At 43.9% G+C, this 20,000-nt stretch overlaps 1 pseudogene; it reads right to left on the minus strand.

Moving 5' to 3' along the window:
- The window catches only part of LOC124002296, a 410,022-nt pseudogene that overhangs the window by 228,563 nt on the left and 161,459 nt on the right, over positions 1-20,000 (minus strand).

A 20,000-nucleotide genomic window follows, 5' to 3' on the forward strand; every position in this document is an offset into this window, starting at 1 on the left:
GAGACAGGTAATGGTGGTAGTCAAGTTTCTCCATCTGCACCTGGGGAATACACAAACATACACATGCACGATTACATGGTCACTAGGGACTGAATATTAGTGAGACAATGCATGAGGATCTCCCCCTGTTCATCCTCTACATTGCGATAGAAACCAGTCATAGTCTGTCCTCATCTTCAGCTCTGTAACGACGTTCGTCTGTTGAAGAAAGAGAGTCGGACCAAAATGCAGCATGTTGGTTACTCATGACTTTAATGAAAGAAACACATACATGAAATAACTGAATACTAAATACAAAAAGCAACAAAACGGAACGTGAAACTATTACAGCCTATCTGGTGACCACAACACAGAGACAGGAACAATCACCCACGAAATACAAAGCGAAACTAAGGCTGCCTAAATACGGTTCCCAATCCAAGACAACGAGAATCACCTGACTGATTAGGAATCGCCTCAGGCAGCCAAGCCTATATCACACCCCTAATCAGCCGTGATCCCAAATAATACAAACCCCAATACGAAAACAACATATAAACCCATGTCACACCCTGGCCTACCCAAACATATAACAAAAACACAAAATACAATGACCAAGGCGTGACAAGCTCTTTCTCTTTGATTATCCTCGGATTCACACAATATCCAGGGCCAAGCCTTTTCTGACCAGGCCTGGCTTTAGAAGGTGGTTATCATATCAGCCCCAGATGAAGACAGGAGGACAGCTGTTGTTGGGGAGATCATGACTCCCCGACATCTAGTATCCTGTGGGCCAACACATTAACACCTGTTTGTGACACTGTTTAGGCCTACCCTCCCACAAAACAGCTACACAAATGGGGACAATATAAAGAGGTCCATTCAGCTACTGAACCTGTCTGGATTATGTGCATTGGTATTGAGTTTGTTACTGTGTATTACAGTAGGCAGAGCAACACAACTCGTGTTATGATGAACTCAGAGAGCAGTCATGGTCACGCCAAACTTCACAGAAAGGTCAGGTGACAAGGCCACCCGTCTCTCCTCTCACACACTGTGTGTGTGTACGTTCGCACCTGTGACTACGTGTGTGTGTGTGTGTGTGTGTGTGTGTGTGTGTGTGTGTGTGTGTGTGTGTGTGTGTGTGTGTGTGTGTGTGTGTGTGTGTGTGTGTGTGTGTGTGTGTGTGTGTGTGTGTGTGTGTGTGTGTGTGTGTGTGTGTTTGGCGCACATGTGTGTGTCAACAGAAGGTCGTGTTGTTCTATTAGATTGTATGAACTCCAGAGCAGTGTCTATTGTTGGCCGAGGGGAAGGGGTGAACCTGTTTCATGTAATGAATGCCAATCCTGTGTAGAGAAGAGATAAACACTGCACAACCCTGGAGCAGCCAGGAGTCTTCAAGAACAGCTGAACCCCATCGCCCCAACCCTCCTGCACCCCACTGGGTAACGCTGCCATCAAAATGTCACTGCCACGCGGACCAGGGTGACTTTGATGTCCCAGGCCTCTCACAGAGCCCCCCGTTAGATGCACAACTTCAAAGCAAGTGGACCCCCTGACACAAGTTTCATGGGAAAACAGAGAAGGAGAGAGACAGAGAGAGACAGAGACAGAGAGAGAGAGAGACAGAGACAGAGACAGAGACAGAGACAGAGACAGAGAGAGAGAGAGAGAGAGAGAGAGAGAGAGAGAGAGAGAGAGAGAGAGAGAGAGAGAGACAGACAGACAGACAGACAGACAGACAGAGACAGAGTGAGAGAGAGACAGACAGACAGAGAGAGAGAGAGAGAGAGAGAGAGAGAGAGAGAGAGAGAGAGAGAGAGAGAGAGAGAGAGAGAGACAGACAGAGAGACAGAGTGAGAGAGAGACAGAGTGAGAGAGAGACAGAGTGAGAGAGAGACAGAGAGAGACGGAGGGAGACGGAGGGAGACGGAGTGAGATGGAGAGACAGAGAGAAGGAGAGAGACAGAGAGACAGAGACAGAGACAGAGAGAGAGAGAGAGAGAGAGAGAGAGAGAGAGAGAGAGAGAGAGAGAGAGAGAGAGAGAGAGAGAGAGAGACAGACAGACAGAGAGACAGAGTGAGAGAGAGACAGAGTGAGAGACAGAGTGAGAGAGAGACAGAGAGAGACGGAGGGAGACGGAGGGAGACGGAGGGAGACGGAGTGAGATGGAGAGACAGAGAGAAGGAGAGAGACAGAGAGACAGAGACAGAGACAGAGAGAGAGAGAGAGAGAGAGAGAGAGAGAGAGAGAGAGAGAGAGAGAGAGAGAGAGAGAGAGAGAGAGAGAGACAGACAGAGAGACAGAGTGAGAGAGAGACAGAGTGAGAGACAGAGTGAGAGAGAGACAGAGAGAGACGGAGGGAGACGGAGGGAGACGGAGTGAGATGGAGAGACAGAGAGAAGGAGAGAGACAGAGAGAGACAGAGAGAGCACACAGTGTGTGTTAGCACAGAGACTGAGCTGATTGCTTTGAGGCAATTTGCTGGCTAACCTTGACCTTTTCTGGCTTGGTCAAGATCATCATTGTGAGTCAGGCAGGCGGGCGGAGAGATGAGAACAAAAGCAAAAATGCACCGGGAGAGAGTGGCGAGATGACACTCACAGACACAGCATGGATAACTACAACCTGTCTGTGGCACAACGAGCCACACAGGAACAGAGAACATGCTACAAGCTGCATTCAGAAGAGATTTGGACATAATAGGTTACAGTAGACAATTATTATTATTATTATTATTATTATACAATGTAATGTCAGTCAGTGAGTAAGAACAGTGGTTCCCAAACTGTGTCGGCAGTTTATTTATCAGTCCGGCTTTCAACTTACTCTTCAAATTTTAAATAGTAGAATGCACAAGGTACAACTTTGAAATGAGGTAGAGATTCATCAGTTTTCCTCTTGCCATGTCAGTCATGGCATACCTTTGAGGTTTCCCAAACTGGGTCCTGGGGCCCCCTGGTTGGACGGTTAGTTTTTCCCCCTAGCACTACACAGCTGATTCAAAGAACCAACTCATCGTGAAGTTTTGATGATTTGAATCAGCTGTTTAGTGCAGGGGGAAAGGTGCAACCAGGGTGGCCCCAGGACCGCATTACTATGCAACCACCAGCTAATCGCTAGCTAGCTCGTCTGGGCTAATCGCTAGCTAGCTCGTCTGGGCTTGTTGCTGTTAGCTAGCACATGGACAAGCAGTACTGTAGTCAGAAATGACACAAATTGCCACCATAGCTAGATCCTTCATGCCTCCTTCATCCCCTCTTTCCACTGGGATTCTCTGCCTCTAACCCTATTACAGGGGCTGAGTCACTGGCTTACTGGTACTCTTTCATGCCGTCCCCAGGAGGGGTGCGTCACTTGAGTGGGTTGAGTCACTGACGTGATCTTCCTGTCTGGGTTGGTGCCCCCTCCTTGGGTTGTGCCGTGGCGGAGATCTTTGTGGGCCATACTCGGTCTTGTCTCAGGATGGTAAGTTGGTGGTTGAAGATATCCCTCTAGTGGTGTGGGGTCTGTGCTTTTGCAAAGTGGGTGGGGTTATATCCTTCCTCTTTGGCCCTGTCCGGGGGTATAATCGGATGGGGCCACAGTGTCTCCTGACCCCTCCTGTCTCAGCCTCCAGTATTTATGCTGCAGTTTATGTGTCGGGGGCTAGGGTCAGTTTGTTATATCTGGAGTACTTCTCCTGTCTTATCCGGTGTCCTGTGTGAATTTAAGTATGCTCTCTCTAATTTTCTCTTTCTCTCTCATGAGCCCTAGGACCATGTCTCAGGACTACCTGGCATGATGACTCCTTGCTGTCCCCAGTCCACCTGGCCGTGCTGCTGCTCCAGTTTCAACTGTTCTGCCTGCGGCTATGGAATCCTGACCTGTTCACCGGACGTGCTACTGTCTCAGACCTGCTATTTTCATCTCTCTAGAGACAGCAGGAGCGGTAGAGATACTCTTAAAAAAAAGCCAACTGACATTTACTCCTGAGGTGCTGACTTGCTGCACCCTGGACAACTACTGTGATTATTATTATTTGACCATGCTGGTAATTTATGAACATTTGAACATCTTGGCCATGTTCTGTTATAATCTCCACCCGGCACAGCCAGAAGAGGACTGGCCACCCCTCATAGCCTCGTTCCTCTCTAGGTTTCTTCCTAGATTTTGGCCTTTCTAGGAAGTTTTTCCTAGCCACCGTGCTTCTACACCTGCATTGCTTGGTGTTTGGGATTTTAGGCTGGGTTTCTGTACAGCACTGAGATATCAGCTGATGTACGAAGGGCTATATAAATAAACTTTTTTAGCTCGGTTATTTTGCCATTAGATTGTTATAATATTTGAGTCACTCAGATATCACATGAAAACACATTAGACATAACAAAATGTATAGAATTGCAAGAACATGTGTATTTTCTCTGCGCCAAACAAGAAGGTTGTGAACAGTTTGTTTCATGAACAGTTCATGTTCCCCAATGCCTGAGTTTGAGAACCCCTGGGTTAGAGAACAGAATGATATCTGATTACATTTTCTTGTTATAAAAGAAGTGTCTGCTTAAAATATGCACCTTTGTGGGCAACTGGTAGCCTCAATATGAAGACAATATTTAGGTAATATATGGCATACAAGTCAAGGCGATTTAGAATTATAGCTATGAAACCTGTTCTGAGATCAGTGATAAGGGTAGTGTAACAAGTCGAATAAAAATGAAAAGATGATAACAGCTCAGAGAGGGGTAAAGATCCCATTGTAGAACACAGTACTTCAAACTTGAACTACAGAATTACACACACACACACACACACACACACACACACACACACACACACACACACACACACACACACACACACACACACACACACACACACACACACACACACACACACACACACACACACACACACACACACACACACACACACACACACGTGTCATTTAGCAGACACTCTTAGTCCAGAATGACTTACAGGAGCAATTAGGGTTAAGTACCTTGTTCAAAGGCACATCGACAGATTTCACCTAGTCAGCTTGGGGATTCGAACCAGCAACCTTTCGGTTACGTGGCCAAACCTAATAACCGCTAGGCTACCACACACACGCACACACAGACACAGACCACCCCCCACCCACCCACACACACAGACACAGACCACCCCTCCACTCCCACCCCACACACACACACACACTACCCCCTTCCACCCCCACACACACACAGACCACCCCCTCCCCTCCCACCCCCACACACACACACACACACACACACACACAGACACAGACCACCCCCCTCCCACCCCACACACACACACACACCACCCCCTTCCCTCCCACCCCACACACACACACCACCCCCTTCCCTCCCACCCCACACACACACCACCCCCTTCCACCCCCCCCCACACACACACAGACCACCCCCTCCCCTCCCACCCCACAACCCCCCCCACACACACACAGACACAGAACACCCCTCCCCTCCCACCCCACCCCACACACACACAGACACAGACGACACCCTCCCAACCCAGACACGCACACCCGTGAGAATCTTACTCAACAGAGGCTGCGGCTGACTGGTAATACTCACATCCTCTCTGATCGATCGGGGCTGTTCAGGTTCGTTTGTCTTTGGGTGCCTTCAGAGTTTTTTTCTACGGAGCTCTGAGTCGATGAGATGGAAGTGTAAGATACGCCCTGCATGTCTCCTCTGGTCAGCATGGAGAGAGGCAGAGACACAGCAGCTAAGCAGTTAGCAGAGGCTTCCTCATTAAAGAACCTGACAGAGGCTGCATCTGAAATGCACCTTATTCACTAGGTAGGTTAGTGCATTCATTCTGACCAGACCCCAGGGCATTCAAATACAGATATATTTTTATTTGGATCCCCAACGCTGACAGTTAGTCTTTCTCCGGTCCCGTGTGTGTGTGTGTGTGTGTGTGTGTGTGTGTGTGTGTGTGTGTGTGTGTGTGTGTGTGTGTGCGTGTGCGTGTGCGTGTGCGTGTGTGTGTGTGTGTGTGTGTGTGTGTGTGTGTGTGTGTGTGTGTGTGTGTGTCCGCATCTAAATGTTATACATACACACAGGGAATAGTGTGCCATTTCGTGCACGCCCTGAGAAACCCCATAGAAACAGAACTCATAGAACAGGTTATCCCCATTTAAGTCAATGTGTGGGTGATGCAGTCTACTTCTATAATCCGGCCTCCAGCCAGAAACTAGATGAACCAGAGGGCAGATGTCTGTATTATTATAAACATTAGATGAAAGACAATAAAGCTTTTTGAAGCTTTTTCAATGGAATTGGATTGGCTAGCCATTTAAAAGCAGCATGATTTCTCTTTATCTGAACAGGTTGGCTGCCAATCCAGCCACTATATAACTATATAGCTAACTATATAGCTCACTACCCGTAAGCTAACTATATAGCTCACTACCCGTAAGCTAACTATATAGCTCACTACCCGTAAGCTAACTATATAGCTCACTACCCGTAAGCTAACTATATAGGTCACTACCCGTAAGCTAACTATATAGGTCACTACCCCTAAGCTAACTATATAGCTCACTACCCGTAAGCTAACTATATAGCTCACTACCCGTAAGCTAACTATATAGGTCACTACCCCTAAGCTAACTATATAGCTCACTACCCGTAAGCTAACTATATAGCTCACTACCCGTAAGCTAACTATATAGCTCACTGCCCGTAAGCTAACTATATAGCTCACTACCCGTAAGCTAACTATATAGCTCACTTACCCGTAAGCTAACTATATAGCTCACTACCCGTAAGCTAACTATATAGCTCACTACCCGTAAGCTAACTATATAGCTCACTATCCATAAGCTAACTATATAGCTCACTACCCGTAAGCTAACTATATAGCTCACTACCCGTAAGCTAACTATGGGCCAGCGCTCTAAGGACACAGGGCAGAGAGGGTCTGTCTGTCTGTCTGTCTGTCTGTCTGTCTGTCTGTCTGTCTGTCTGTCTGTCTGTCTGTCTGTCTGTCTGTCTGTCTGTCTGTCTGTCTGTCTGTCTGTCTGTCTGTCTGTCTGTCTGTCTGTCTGTCTGTCTGTCTGTCTGTCTGTGTGCATGCGTGTATGTTGGGTGGTAGACGTGCATAGAAGGTGGGGTAGACCAAAGCTCAGCATGTTCCTGTGGTAATTGTTGTTGGCCACATCATTATTTTCCTCTAGGTAGAGAACACAGATCGAGGTGTGTGTGTGTGTGTGTGTGTGTGTGTGTGTGTGTGTGTGTGTGTGTGTGTGTGTGTGTGTGTGTGTGTGTGTGTGTGTGTGTGTGTGTGTGTGTGTGTGTGTGTGTGTGTGTGTGTGTGTGTGTGTGTGTGTGTGTGTGTTTGTCCATGCGTTCCTGTGGTTAGACAGGACGTCTCTGGGGGAGGGAGAGAACTGTGTTCCATGTACAATGCCTTCAGAAAGTATTCACATCCCTTTTTCCACATGTTGTTGTGTTACAGCCTGAATTTAAAATGGATTACATTTTAATTTTGTGTCACTGGCCAACACACAATACCCAATAATGTCAAAATTGAATTATTTTACAAATTAATTAAAAATGAAAAGCTGAAATGTCTTGAGTCAGTAAGTATTCAACCCCTTTGTTGTGGCAAGCCTAAATCAGTTCAGGAGTAAAAATGTGCTTAACAAGTCACATAATAAGTTGCATGGAATCACTCTGTTTGCAATAATAGTGTTCAACATGATTTTTGAATGACTACCTCATCTCTGTATCCCACAAATATAATTATATGTAAGGTCCCTCAGTCGAGCAGTGAATTTCAAACAGATTCAACCACAAAGACCAGGGATGTTTTCCAATGACTCGCAAAGAAGAGCACCTACTAGTGGATAGGTAAAACCAGACATTAAATATCATGGTGATGTTATTAATTACACTTTCGATGGTGTATCAACACACCCAGTCACTACAAAGATACAGGCGTCATTCCTAACTCAGTTGCTGGAGAGGAAGGAAACCCCTCATGGATTTCACTATTTGTATTTATTACGAATCCCCATTAGTTCCTGCCAAGGCAGCAGCTACTCTTCCTGGGGTCCAGCAAAATGAAGGTAGTTACATACAATTAAAAACATGACATTATACAACAGATTTCACAACACATTAAAGCACCCTTTCCACTGACACTTTAAATTAGGGCCAAATTTGAGCTGGGTCGAGGGAAACCCGGGCCAGTGCATCCCAGTTTCACCGCTGGTGCCAGCTCCATTAGAATTCGGGCTGGTGATGGCATTACTATGCAACCACCAGTTGATCACTGCTGGACGCTGACACAATGTTTAGCTAGCTCATCTGGGCTTGTTGCTGTTAGCTAGCACATGGACAAGCAGTACCTCTGTTGTCAGAAATGACACGAATTACCACCATAGCTGGATCCTTCATTTAAAGTTAGCTTGCCAATCAGACTTGAAACAAGCTCGCTAACTAAAGTGAGCTATCCGGAGTTGTAGCTGGTCAGGTTGTATTGAAAGCTCGCTAGCTACATCATATCAAACCTGTCGTGGTTTTCTTAGGTAGCTAGCTAGCTCATAGCCAATGCCATGGAAAGCAAGGTAGAAATTAACCTAGCTAGCTAGCCTGTTTGTGACAACACTAACCTAGCTAGTTTATGTTAGCAAGCTAAATACATGGCTAGCTAGCAAGGTTAATTCTGGCTGGCACTGGCAGGAGTAACGTTACTTTCAGCATGGCTAGCTAGCAACACAGTCACATTTTGGCTACCTAGCAACATTATATAATTTCTCATTTCTGGAGGCAGTGGAACCTCAATTTGAGCTAGCCCACCAAGACCTTCAAAGTGCCAATGGAAACGAGGCTTAAATGTGTGCCCTCAGGCTAATACTCTACCCCCATATATCTACAGTACAACACAAAATCCATTTGTACGTGTGTGTATAGTGCGTATATTATTGTGCATGTGTGTATATGTGTGTCTATGCCGGTGTGTAGTCCTCTTCACAGTCCCCACTGTTCCACAAGAGGTATTTTTATCTGCTCAGTTTTTTTCAAACAGATTTTACTGCTTACATGAGTTACTTGATGTGGAATAGAGTTCCATGCAGTCATGGACCTCCCATAGCCTGTTCTGGACTTGGGGACTGTGAAGACACCTCTGGTGACATGTCTTGTGGGGCTTGAGTCAAACGGTAACTTTAATGGCTGTGATAAAGAGAAAACTGAGGACGGATCAACAACATTGTAGTTACTCCACAAGCATTTTGCTGCACCCGCAATAACATCTACCAATATGTTAAATTTGATTTGACAATACTAAACTTTATGACTGTGTGAAAAGAAGGAAGCCAGTACAGAATAAAAATATTCCAAAGCCTACATCCTTTTTGCAAGGCACTAAAGTAAAAATAGCAAAAATTGTGACAAAGATATTAACTTTATGTCCTGATTACAAAGTGTTATGTTTGTGTAAAATCTAACATCACTTAGTAAAACTCTTCACATTTTTAAGCATGGTGGTGGCTGCATCTTGTTATGGGTGTGCTTGTCAACGGCACGGACAAGCATACTAGGATAAAAAGAAATGGAACAGAGCTAAGCACTGGCAAAATCAGACACTGGGAGACAAATTCACCTTTCAGCAGGACAATATACTAAAACACAAGGACAAATATACACTGGAGTTACTTACCAAGACAACATTCATTTTTCTTGAGTCTTGCGGTTTCGGCTTAAATCGGATTGAAAATCTATGGCAATACTTGAACGTGGCTGTCTACTGAGGGGCTTCCGTCTTGACACTCTACCATAGAGGCGTGATTGGTGGAGTGCTGATGGTTGTTATTCTGGAAGGTTCTCCCATCTCCAGAGAGGAACTCTGGAGCTCTGTAAGAGTGACTATCAGGTTCTTGGTCACCTCCCTGACCAAAGCCTTTCTCCTCTGATTGCTCAGTTTGGCCGTGCGACCAGCTCTAGGAAGAATCTTGGTGGTTCCAAACTTCTTCCATTTAAGAATGATGGAGGCCACTGTGTTATTTGGGACCTTCAATGCAGCAGACATTTTTTGGTACTCTTCCCCAGATCTGTGCCTCGACACAATCCTGTCATGGAGCTCTACAGACAATTCCTTCGACCTCATGGCTTGGGTTTTGCTCTGACATGCACAATCAACTGTGAGACCTTATATAGAAAGGTGTTTGCCTGTCCAAATCATGTCCGATCAATTTAATTCACCACAGGTGGACTCCAATCAAGGAAGATCAACGGAAACAGGATGCACCAGAACTCAATTTCAAGTCTCGTAACAAAGTGTCTGAATACTTATGTAAATAAGGTATTTCTGTTAAAAGATGCATTTTAGAATAAGGCTGTAACGAAGAAGAAATATGTGGAAAAAGTCAAGGTGTTTGAGTACTTTCTGAATGCACTGTACATGTATTTAGACTGACAGACATGCATGTCCAAACCATATAATTAGGAATTACAATACTATAATGGGCATGAACCTACTTATGATGGTCTAAAGATCAGCCATTTTGGTCAGGGCGTTGGTCAACCATGGTTTGCCAGAGCTGTGATAAGATACATTATTTTACACAATCTGCACTGTATGTGTGTTACCTAGCTAGCCAGCCAGTTTTAGAGGAACGATTCAAATGAACTACCAATATACCAACATTCCATTCAAACAATACAGTCAATCCACAGTTGTATACTGGCTGACATCAGTTGATGATAGGACTTAGACAAGTTGTAAATGAAACAATTATTGCTATTATATCATATAATAGCACTCACAGCTTTAAAATAAAACATTTAAGGTGTGTTTACATGTATTTTGGAGGTTAATTATACACAATTTGGTATACATCTGTATTTATGTGACAATAAAGCACCCCTTTCTGGCTCTAACAGCCACCCAATCAGTTTGCTGCCTGTTCTTAGTAAACTGATGGAGAGAATTGTGTTGGACCAAATATGCTATTTGTCAGAGAACAAGTTAATTAACTACTGTCTTTAAAACCTGTTAGAGACACCAGTTCCCATTTGGGAACGCGCCCCCAAACCCCCCCAGCTGGAATGTGGCGCAGGGAACGCAATAAATATTCCTAAAAATATTTAACCTCCACACATTAACAAGTAAAATAGCTCAAATGAAAGATAAACAAGTTGTTTATCTAGCCAGCAAGTCAGATTTCTAAAATGTTTTACAGCGAAAACATAGCACATATTTATGTCAAACCACCACCGCAGACATAGCTCATTAGCATAGCCAAGTAGGAAAAAATATGCAATTAACAAACGCAGGATTAAAAGAAAAATCATTTCACTAACCTTTTGAAATCTTCATCAGATGACAGTAATATAACATGTTACACAGTACATTCATTTTTTTTCAATAATATGCTATATATATCCATAAATCTCTGTTTACAATGATGCATCGTTCAAAAAATGCTACCCAAATGTCCTGAGAAATGACGATAGCCCCGGCAGATAACGTCAGCTAACAAGGAATACACATCATAAACTTTGACTAAATATGCATGTTTTACATATGTATAGCAAGATACACTTCTTCTAAATGCAATTGCATTGTTACATTTAATTTTAACGTTACATTTTGCGTTCACTAGACTATAATATGGAGTCGGCGCTCCCACAGTAGCATAATGACTCCTTTATCTTGGAGTCGACAGAAACCCAAAATTAATACATTAAATATTCCCTTACCTTTGTTGTTCTTCCATCAAACGACCTGGAAGGGATTATACTTACCAAACCAGCGTTTAGTTTTCAAGTCTACGTCTTTCGGTTCTCAAAATACCCACATTTCGGTCTAAATTTACGCAAAATTGAAGTAGTTGCGCACCAAAACGTTGAAATTATATATTATATGTCTAGTTAACTTGTCAAACTAACTTCATAATCAATCTTTAACATGTTATAAAGGTGTACAGCAATTTTGAGAACAAACAGAAACACAGGCACCGTTCAATCGATCTTGGAAGAAAGAGAGGACCACTGCGCAGAGAAAAGTGACAGCTGTTTTTGATTGACTGGGAGCATACCGTTTCTCGCTAGCGGGCGATTCTCACAATGACAAGCCCCATTGAAAGCTGAGATCACGCTGAACACGTGGAGACTGTTCTGGGAGCTGTAACTGTTTGTGGAGGGTGTCTGTGATGACGTCAAAGGTGGCCCAAGTTTTCAGATGAGAAGAGATAGTTTGGGAGAATGCATATTTTGAGAGTTCTGCTTTACACAGAGACACAATTTAAACGGTTTTAAAAGCTTTAGAGTGTTTTCTATTCAATAATATTTTTTATTTGCAACTTTTGACAAAAAATAATTATGTTTACCATGGGCACGCAATTACTCCAGCGGGGGCAGTAGACAGCCCTATACCTAAAAGGTTAAACATGTATTTAGAGAAGGGCAATCAACTTGTACTGCACTGACTCAGATGACTGATGATTGGTTAAAATACATTTATAATAAGATGAGTTGGAGCTGTATTGCTGGATTTCAGTGCAGTCTTTGATGCTATTTTTCATGAATTGTTATTGAAAAAACTCACTTGGGTAATTAATAATAAACTGGTCTTAAATAAGGCTAAAATCATTGTATTTGGTACAAAACATCCTCTTAGACCTAAACCTCAACGGGAGTTGTACATAAAGGTTGTGACCATTGAACAAGTTGAGGAAGCTAAACTCCTAGGTATAACATTGGATGGTCAATTATCATGGTCAAGTCATATTGACAAAGTTGTTGTGAAGATGGAGAGGGGTATGTCTGTTTCTGACACACAAAAAAAACGACTTTACTAGTTGCTCTGGTTCTGGTCATGTCCCATCTTGATTACGTGTCCGGTAATATCTTCAAGTGCAGCAAAGAAAGACCTAGCAAATCTGCAGCTGGTTCAAAACAGAGCAGCACACCTTTACGCCCTTAACTGCACACACATCAACAACATGCCAGTCTTTCCTGGTTGAGAGTTGACGAGAGTTTAACTGCTTCTCTTCTAGTTTTTATGATAAATATTACTGCGATGAAAATTCCAGATTGTCTGCATAATCAAATACCATTCAGCTCAGACGGTCAAGTCCGTCGTTAAATGAAGACCAAGGTGCAGCGTGGTAAGCGAACATTTTCTTTTAATTTTACATGTTCCACCAAAAACAATAAACAACTCCAACGAACGTGAAGCTAGGAGTGCAAACACTTGCAACAACCAAAGAAGGTGGGAAAAAGGGCTGCCTAAGTATGATCCCCAATCAGAGACAACGATAGACAGCTGCCTCTGATTGGGAACCATACTCGACCAACAAAGAAATATAAACATAGATTTCCCACCCTAGTCACACCCTGACCTACCAAATAGAGAATTTAAAGGATCTCTAAGGTCAAGGCGTGACACAGACACCCACAAGGCATGCCACCAGGGGTCTCTTCACAGACAATTTCCCTGCAACACACAGTATATGATCGCATGGAACTCTCATCTCCAATTACTCACGCAAACAGTAAAATTACATGTCATGGCACAATAGGGACTGTGAAATGATTCACACAAATACACACACACACAGACACACTAACACACAATCTTCAAACATTGTTATTTAGTTGTATATCATTGTATTTTTTATTGGTGTGACTGTTCTATCAGTGTATCCGTGTTTCGTTGCTTGTCGTGTTTTTGTGTGGACCAACAGGAAGAATAGCTGCTGCTTCGGCAAAAGCTAATGGGGATTCTAATGAACCAAATCAAACCCATTGACAGTGGGGCGCACGCACGCACGCACGCACGCACGCACACACACACACACTGTCTTTGATGTGTCCATAGTATACATAGTAATACCATAGTATACACAGTAATAATGTACATAGCAATGTTTTTGTACATTGTGGTCCCATAAGGCGTGTACAGGACTAAAGCCAGACTGTGTTGTTATGGTTACTTATCATTAACCGTCGTAATTGAAAAGCTGAAGCTCCTATACTATATAAAGCCCATATTAGGGCTGTGTGTGTGTGTGTGTGTGTGTGTGTGTGTGTGTGTGTGTGTGTGTGTGTGTGTGTGTGTGTGTGTGTGTGTGTGTGTGTGTGTGTGTGTGTGTGTGTGTGTGTGTGTGTGTGTGTGTGTGTGTGTGTGTGTGTGTGTACCAGGGTGCCTCTGCACTGAGACAGAGCTAAGCCAGAGCTGCAGCCATAACACTCTGAGAGAAAGGAGAACATGCTAAGACAGAAGGTTGAAAAGAGAGAGGGGGCACTAGAACAGTCTGGGCCTCACCCCACTGGAATGTTTATTGTTTACAGATGATCTGGTGCTTCTGTCCCCAACCAAGGAGGGCCTACAGCAGCACCTAGATCTTCTGCACAGATTCTGTCAGACTTGGGCCCTGAAGGTGAATCTCAGTAAGAAAAAAATAATGGTGTTCCAAAAAAGGTCCAGTTGCCAGGACCACAAATATAAATTCCATCTAGACACCATTGCCCTACAGCACAGAAAAAAAAATATATCTACTTCGGCCTAAATATCAGCACCACAGGAAACTTCCACAAAGCTGTGAACAATCTGAGACACAAGGCATTGACCTTTATGGTTGTGTGATCTGGGGTCCGCTCACCAACCAAAAATTCACAAAACACCAAATTGAGACTGCATGCAGAATTCTGCAAAAATATCCTCTGTGTACAATGTAAAACACCAAATAACGCATGCAGAGCAGAATTAGGCCGATACCCGCCTAAGACGTTAAATTCTACAACCACCTATAAGCAACTTATTGGAGGTGGGGGCCACATCAAATGTAAACTCATCATGAAGGGCGACAGTGGCTTGCATACCCACACATGCAGTCAATATCTAAAGGCTTGATTCTGTCGACATACTTGAGGCCCTATTTGTTCAGATAGGAGATAAAGGCCTTGCAGTCTGAGCGGTGGCTGTCAACATTTTGAAACCATTTAACCATAAACCTAATCGTTTTGTCATTTTTATGGGGCATGTCTTAACATGTTCCGACCATGGGAATGTTGAGGGGGTTATTTTAACACTTCCTCATATGCCATTGAAAGCAGTATTTTTCTCATGTTGTCAACTTCCCTTCGTTGTCCAGCAGCCAAATACACAGTCCTAGTGATATTAACAACCCATGCTTGTTGTTGCATCTTTAGATCTTCCCTCTTTCTACATTTATGAAGGACATTTTCATCTCTGTCATATGAAACTGCTCACATTTGCGGGACACTTATGAGAGTAGTGTTTAACCTCTAATTGCATTTTGGAACATTCACGCTTATAACCTGCTGCCATGTGCAGATTGCTGCGATTATAATGTGAAGAAATAGCATAATAGTTTCATAACATTTTAAGCTAAACGTTCTGATCTGTTGCGTCAGGGTCATTGCTTTTTGCAGTGATTGTATTAACTATTATCACTAATATATAGTGAACACTCTTAGGAAAAGGGTTCCAAAAACGTTCTCCGGCTGTCGCAATAGGAGAACTCTTTTTGTCCTAGAGTATATTTGGAATATGTATTTATCACACAGAACGACAAGCTGACCAATAAAATAGGTAAAATTGGGGAAAGTAGAGTGACTTAGGCTAGTGCTTTTGCTGTTCGTTACTCATCTTGTTGTCTGACAAATTAAATGTGGACAGTTCTTCTACCATCTCCAATATGCACCTTGGAATTCAACGTGCTCTGTTGCATCCCCGATGTCTGTCTTCACTAGTTGCCTACTTAGAAGTTGGGATTCCTGTGAAAAGGGCACGAACACGTGACTGTCATTGGCTAATAAGAATTGCGATATCTGAGAGAGCCATGTGAGTGAGAGGAACGAAAAGTAAATGCCGGGTTGAAATTTGAGGACTGAGCCTGGCTAGCTGGTTTTAGCCTGGCTAGCTGGTTTTATCCTGGCTAGCTGGTTTTAGCCTGGCTAAAAACATAGTGGCTAAAAACATAGCAAGGTAGCTGGTTTTAGCCTGGCTAAAAACATAGCAAGGTAGCTGGTTTTAGCCTGGCTAAAAACATAGCAAGGTAGCTGGTTTTAGCCTGGCTAGCTGGTTTTAGCCTGGCTAGTTGGTTTTAGCCTGGCTAAAAACATAGCAAGGTAGCTGGTTTTAGCCTGGCTAGCTGGTTTTAGCCTGGCTAGTTGATTTTAGCCTGGCTAAAAACATAGCAAGGTAGCTGGATTTAGCTTGGCTAGCTGGTTTTAGCCTGGCTAAAAACATAGCAAGGTAGCTGGTTTTAGCCTGGCTAGCTGGTTTTAGCCTGGCTAAAAACATAGCAAGGTAATGTGGTTTTTCACTTGGCTAGCTGGTTTTAGCCTGGCTAAAAACATAGCAAGATAGCTGGCTTTTTTAGCTTCACACATCTCCATGTGAAATGTATAATAAAACATACGCCCAGGAAAATATTCCTATACTTGCCGGTGTAACTTCAAACATTATCCCAGTTTGATAAGCTGCTTGTTTATTCATTCCCGTATCAGCTAAAAAGAATAGAAAGTCATCATGTTTTGGTCACAGAGAAAAAAGCACCTGGCTAGCTGGTTGGCTTCAGTAGGTTCTACCATTTCACAATAGCATGTAATCACCAGTTATTACTTGTAAACAAAATACCTTTTTGGGTGGATTTATGTTGTTTGGTTTGCTGTTTGAACAGTCGCTGAGATTATATTTGGTTATCAATGCAAAATAGGCTATTTTGATGAATAGCTTGGGCGGCAGGTAGCCTAGCGGTTAAGAGTGTTGGGCCAAGTAACCGAAAAGTTGCTGGTTTGAATCCCCGAGCTGGCAATTTGGGAAAAAAATCTGCTGCTCTGCCGTTGAGCAAGGCAGTTGACTCTCAACAACAACTATTCCCCAGGCGCCGAAGACGTGGAGGTTGATTAATGCAGCCCCCTGCACCTCTCTGATTCAGAGGGATTGGGTTAAATGTGGAAGATATTTCGGTTGAATGCATTCAGCGATGCAACAGACTAGGTATGCCCATTCCTTTTCTATAGCCTATAGATCAGATCAAGGAACCAAGTGACAACACTGCCCCTATGACTATGGAGGATCCACTACTTTTGTGACCAAAAATTACAAGGAGCTGCTACTTTTGTGACCAAAAAACGACATTGCAACACTCCAAATCTTGCATCTGCATAGAGCTTGTAGTAAGCTTAAGCAGGTAGACAGTCCCCATAGCAGGACTAACTGTAATCAACCACTTGAGAGCCTAATCAGCATTCTGCCCTAATCTGGAACAATAAAGGCCTTGATTGATGGAATGAATCGTTATCTGCCCTGGTCTGCTGGGAGTAAAACCCAACAGAGACGGGTATCTGGCTTTGCTGCTACATTTGTTTCTACTTGCGTCTCGGACGGGTTGCTTGCAGGCAACTGCTCTGGCTCCCACTCATTCATCTTAGAGATGAATTAAATGTGGACACTTCAAAGTACTTCCACACATAAGGGCCCCCAGGGCAGCATGCATTCTAACTGTTTAAAATGGAAAGGGACTATCCATCACTGAGTCAGAGAGAGAGAGAGAGAGAGAGAGAGAGAGAGAGAGAGAGAGAGAGAGAGAGAGAGAGAGAGAGAGAGAGAGAGAGAGAGAGAGAGAGAGAGAGAGAGAGAGAGAGAGAGAGAGAGAGAGAGAGAGAGAGAGAGAGAGAGAGAGAGAGAGAGTGTGTGTGTGTGTGTGTGTGTGTGTGTGTGTGTGTGTGTGTGTGTGTGTGTGTGTGTGTGTGTGTGTGTGTGTGTGTGTGTGTGTGTGTGTGTGTGTGTGTGTGTGTGTGTGTGCGTGCGTGCGTGCGTGCGTGCGTGCGTGCGTGCGTGCGAGCGAGAGCGAGAGAGAGAGAGAGAGAGAGAGAGAGAGAGAGAGAGAGAGAGAGAGAGAGAGAGAGAGAGAGAGAGAGAGAGAGAGAGAGAGAGAGAGAGAGAGAGAGAGAGAGAGTGTGTGTGTGTGTGTGTGTGTGTGTGTGTGTGTGTGTGTGCGTGCGTGCGTGCGTGCGTGCGTGCGTGCGTGCGTGCGTGCGTGCGTGCGAGAGAGAGAGAGAGAGAGAGAGAGAGAGAGTGTGTGTGTGTGTGTGTGTGTGTGTGTGTGTGTGTGTGTGTGTGTGTGTGTGTGTGTGTGTGTGTGTGTGTGTGTGTGTGTGTGTGTGTGTGTGTGTGTGTGTGTGTGTGTGTGTGTGTGTGTGTGTGTGTGGAATTGTGTGGAATTGTGTCCTAGGGAGCGGACGTGTGTATGTGTGCATTGTCTGTAAGATGCACAGACAAGATATATGCCCAGGAACATAGGCTACTGATAAACCAATATCATAAAATGTAGCTAACCCTAACCTTAAATTAAGACTAAAACAATTTTTACAATATAGACTTTGGAGCTGGCCTATCTAGGGGGAAATTGCTCAGTTCTGCCTCCAGGGCAACACTCATGACACGGAACTTCAACATGCAATTGTTTAGGGAGGAGAAAAGTATCCAGGTTTTGGGATGTACAGTGGGGCAAAAAACTATTTAGTCAGTCACCAATTGTGCAAGTTCTCCTGCTTAAAAAGATGAGAGAGGTCTGTAATTTTCATCATAGGTACATTTCAACTATGACAGACAAAATGACGGGAACAAAATCCAGAAAATCACATTGTAGGATTCTTAATGAATTTATTTGCAAATTATGGTGGAAAATAAGTATTTGGTCACCTACAAACAAGCAAGATTTCTGGCTCTCACAGACCTGTAACTTCTTTTTTAAGAGGCTCCTCTGTCCTCCACTCGTTACCAGTATTAATGGTACCTGTTTGAACTTGTTATCAGTATAAAAGACACCTGTCCACAACCTCAAACAGTCACACTCCAAACTCCACTATGGTCAAGACCAAAGAGCTGTCAAAGGACACCAGAAACCAAATTGTAGACCTGCACCAGGCTGGGAAGACTGAATCTGCAATCGGTAAGCAGCTTGGTTTGAAGAAATCAACTGTGGGAGCAATTATTAGGAAATGGAAGACATACAAGACCACTGATAATCTCCCTCGATCTGGGGCTCCATGCAAGATCTAACCCTGTGGGGTCAAAGAACGGTGAGCAAAAATCCCAGAACCACACAGGGGGACCTAGTGAATGACCTGCAGAGAGCTGGGACCAAAGTAACAAAGCCTACCATCAGTAACACACTACTCCATCAGGGGCTCAAATCCTGCAGTGCCAGACATGTCCCCCTGCTTAAGCCAGTACATGTCCAGGCCTGTTTGAAGTTTGCTAGAGAGCATTTGGATGATCCAGAAGAAGATTGGGAGAATGTCATATGGTCAGATGAAACCAAAATATAACTTTTTGGTAAAAACCCAACTCGTCGTGTTTGGAGACAATGAATGCTGAGTTGCTTCCAAAGAACACCATACCTACTGTGAAGCATGGGGGTGGAAACATCATGCTTTGGGGCTGTTTTTCTGCAAAGGGACCAGGACGACTGATCCGTGTAAAGGAAAGAATGAATGGGGCCATATATCATGAGATTTTGAGTGAAAACCTCCTTCCATCAGCAAGGGCATTGAAGACGAAACATGACCTTTCAGCATGACAATGATCCCAAACATACCGCCCGGGTAATGAAGGAGTGGCTTCGTAAGAAGCATTTCAAGGTCCTGGAGTGGCCTAGCCAGTCTCCAGATCTCAACCCCATAGACAATCTTTGGAGGGAGTTGAAAGTCTGTGTTGCCCAGCAACTGCCCCAAAACATCACTGCTCTAGAGGAGATCTGCATGGAGGAATGGGCCAAAATACCAGCAACAGTGTGTGAAAACCTTGTGAAGACTTACAGAAAATGTTTGACCTCTGCTCCAGTTTCAACTGTTCTGCCTTATTATTATTTGACCATGCTGGTCATTTATGAACATTTGAACATCTTGGTCATTTTCTGTTATAATCTCTGAAAATAGGGAGTTTTTCCTAGCCACCGTGCTTTTACACCTGCATTGTTTGCTGTTTGGGGTACAGCACTTTGAGATATCAGCTGATGTACGAAGGG

The sequence above is a fragment of the Oncorhynchus gorbuscha genome, linkage group LG17 (genome assembly GCF_021184085.1).
Source record: "Oncorhynchus gorbuscha isolate QuinsamMale2020 ecotype Even-year linkage group LG17, OgorEven_v1.0, whole genome shotgun sequence".
Lineage (NCBI taxonomy): Eukaryota > Metazoa > Chordata > Actinopteri > Salmoniformes > Salmonidae > Oncorhynchus > Oncorhynchus gorbuscha.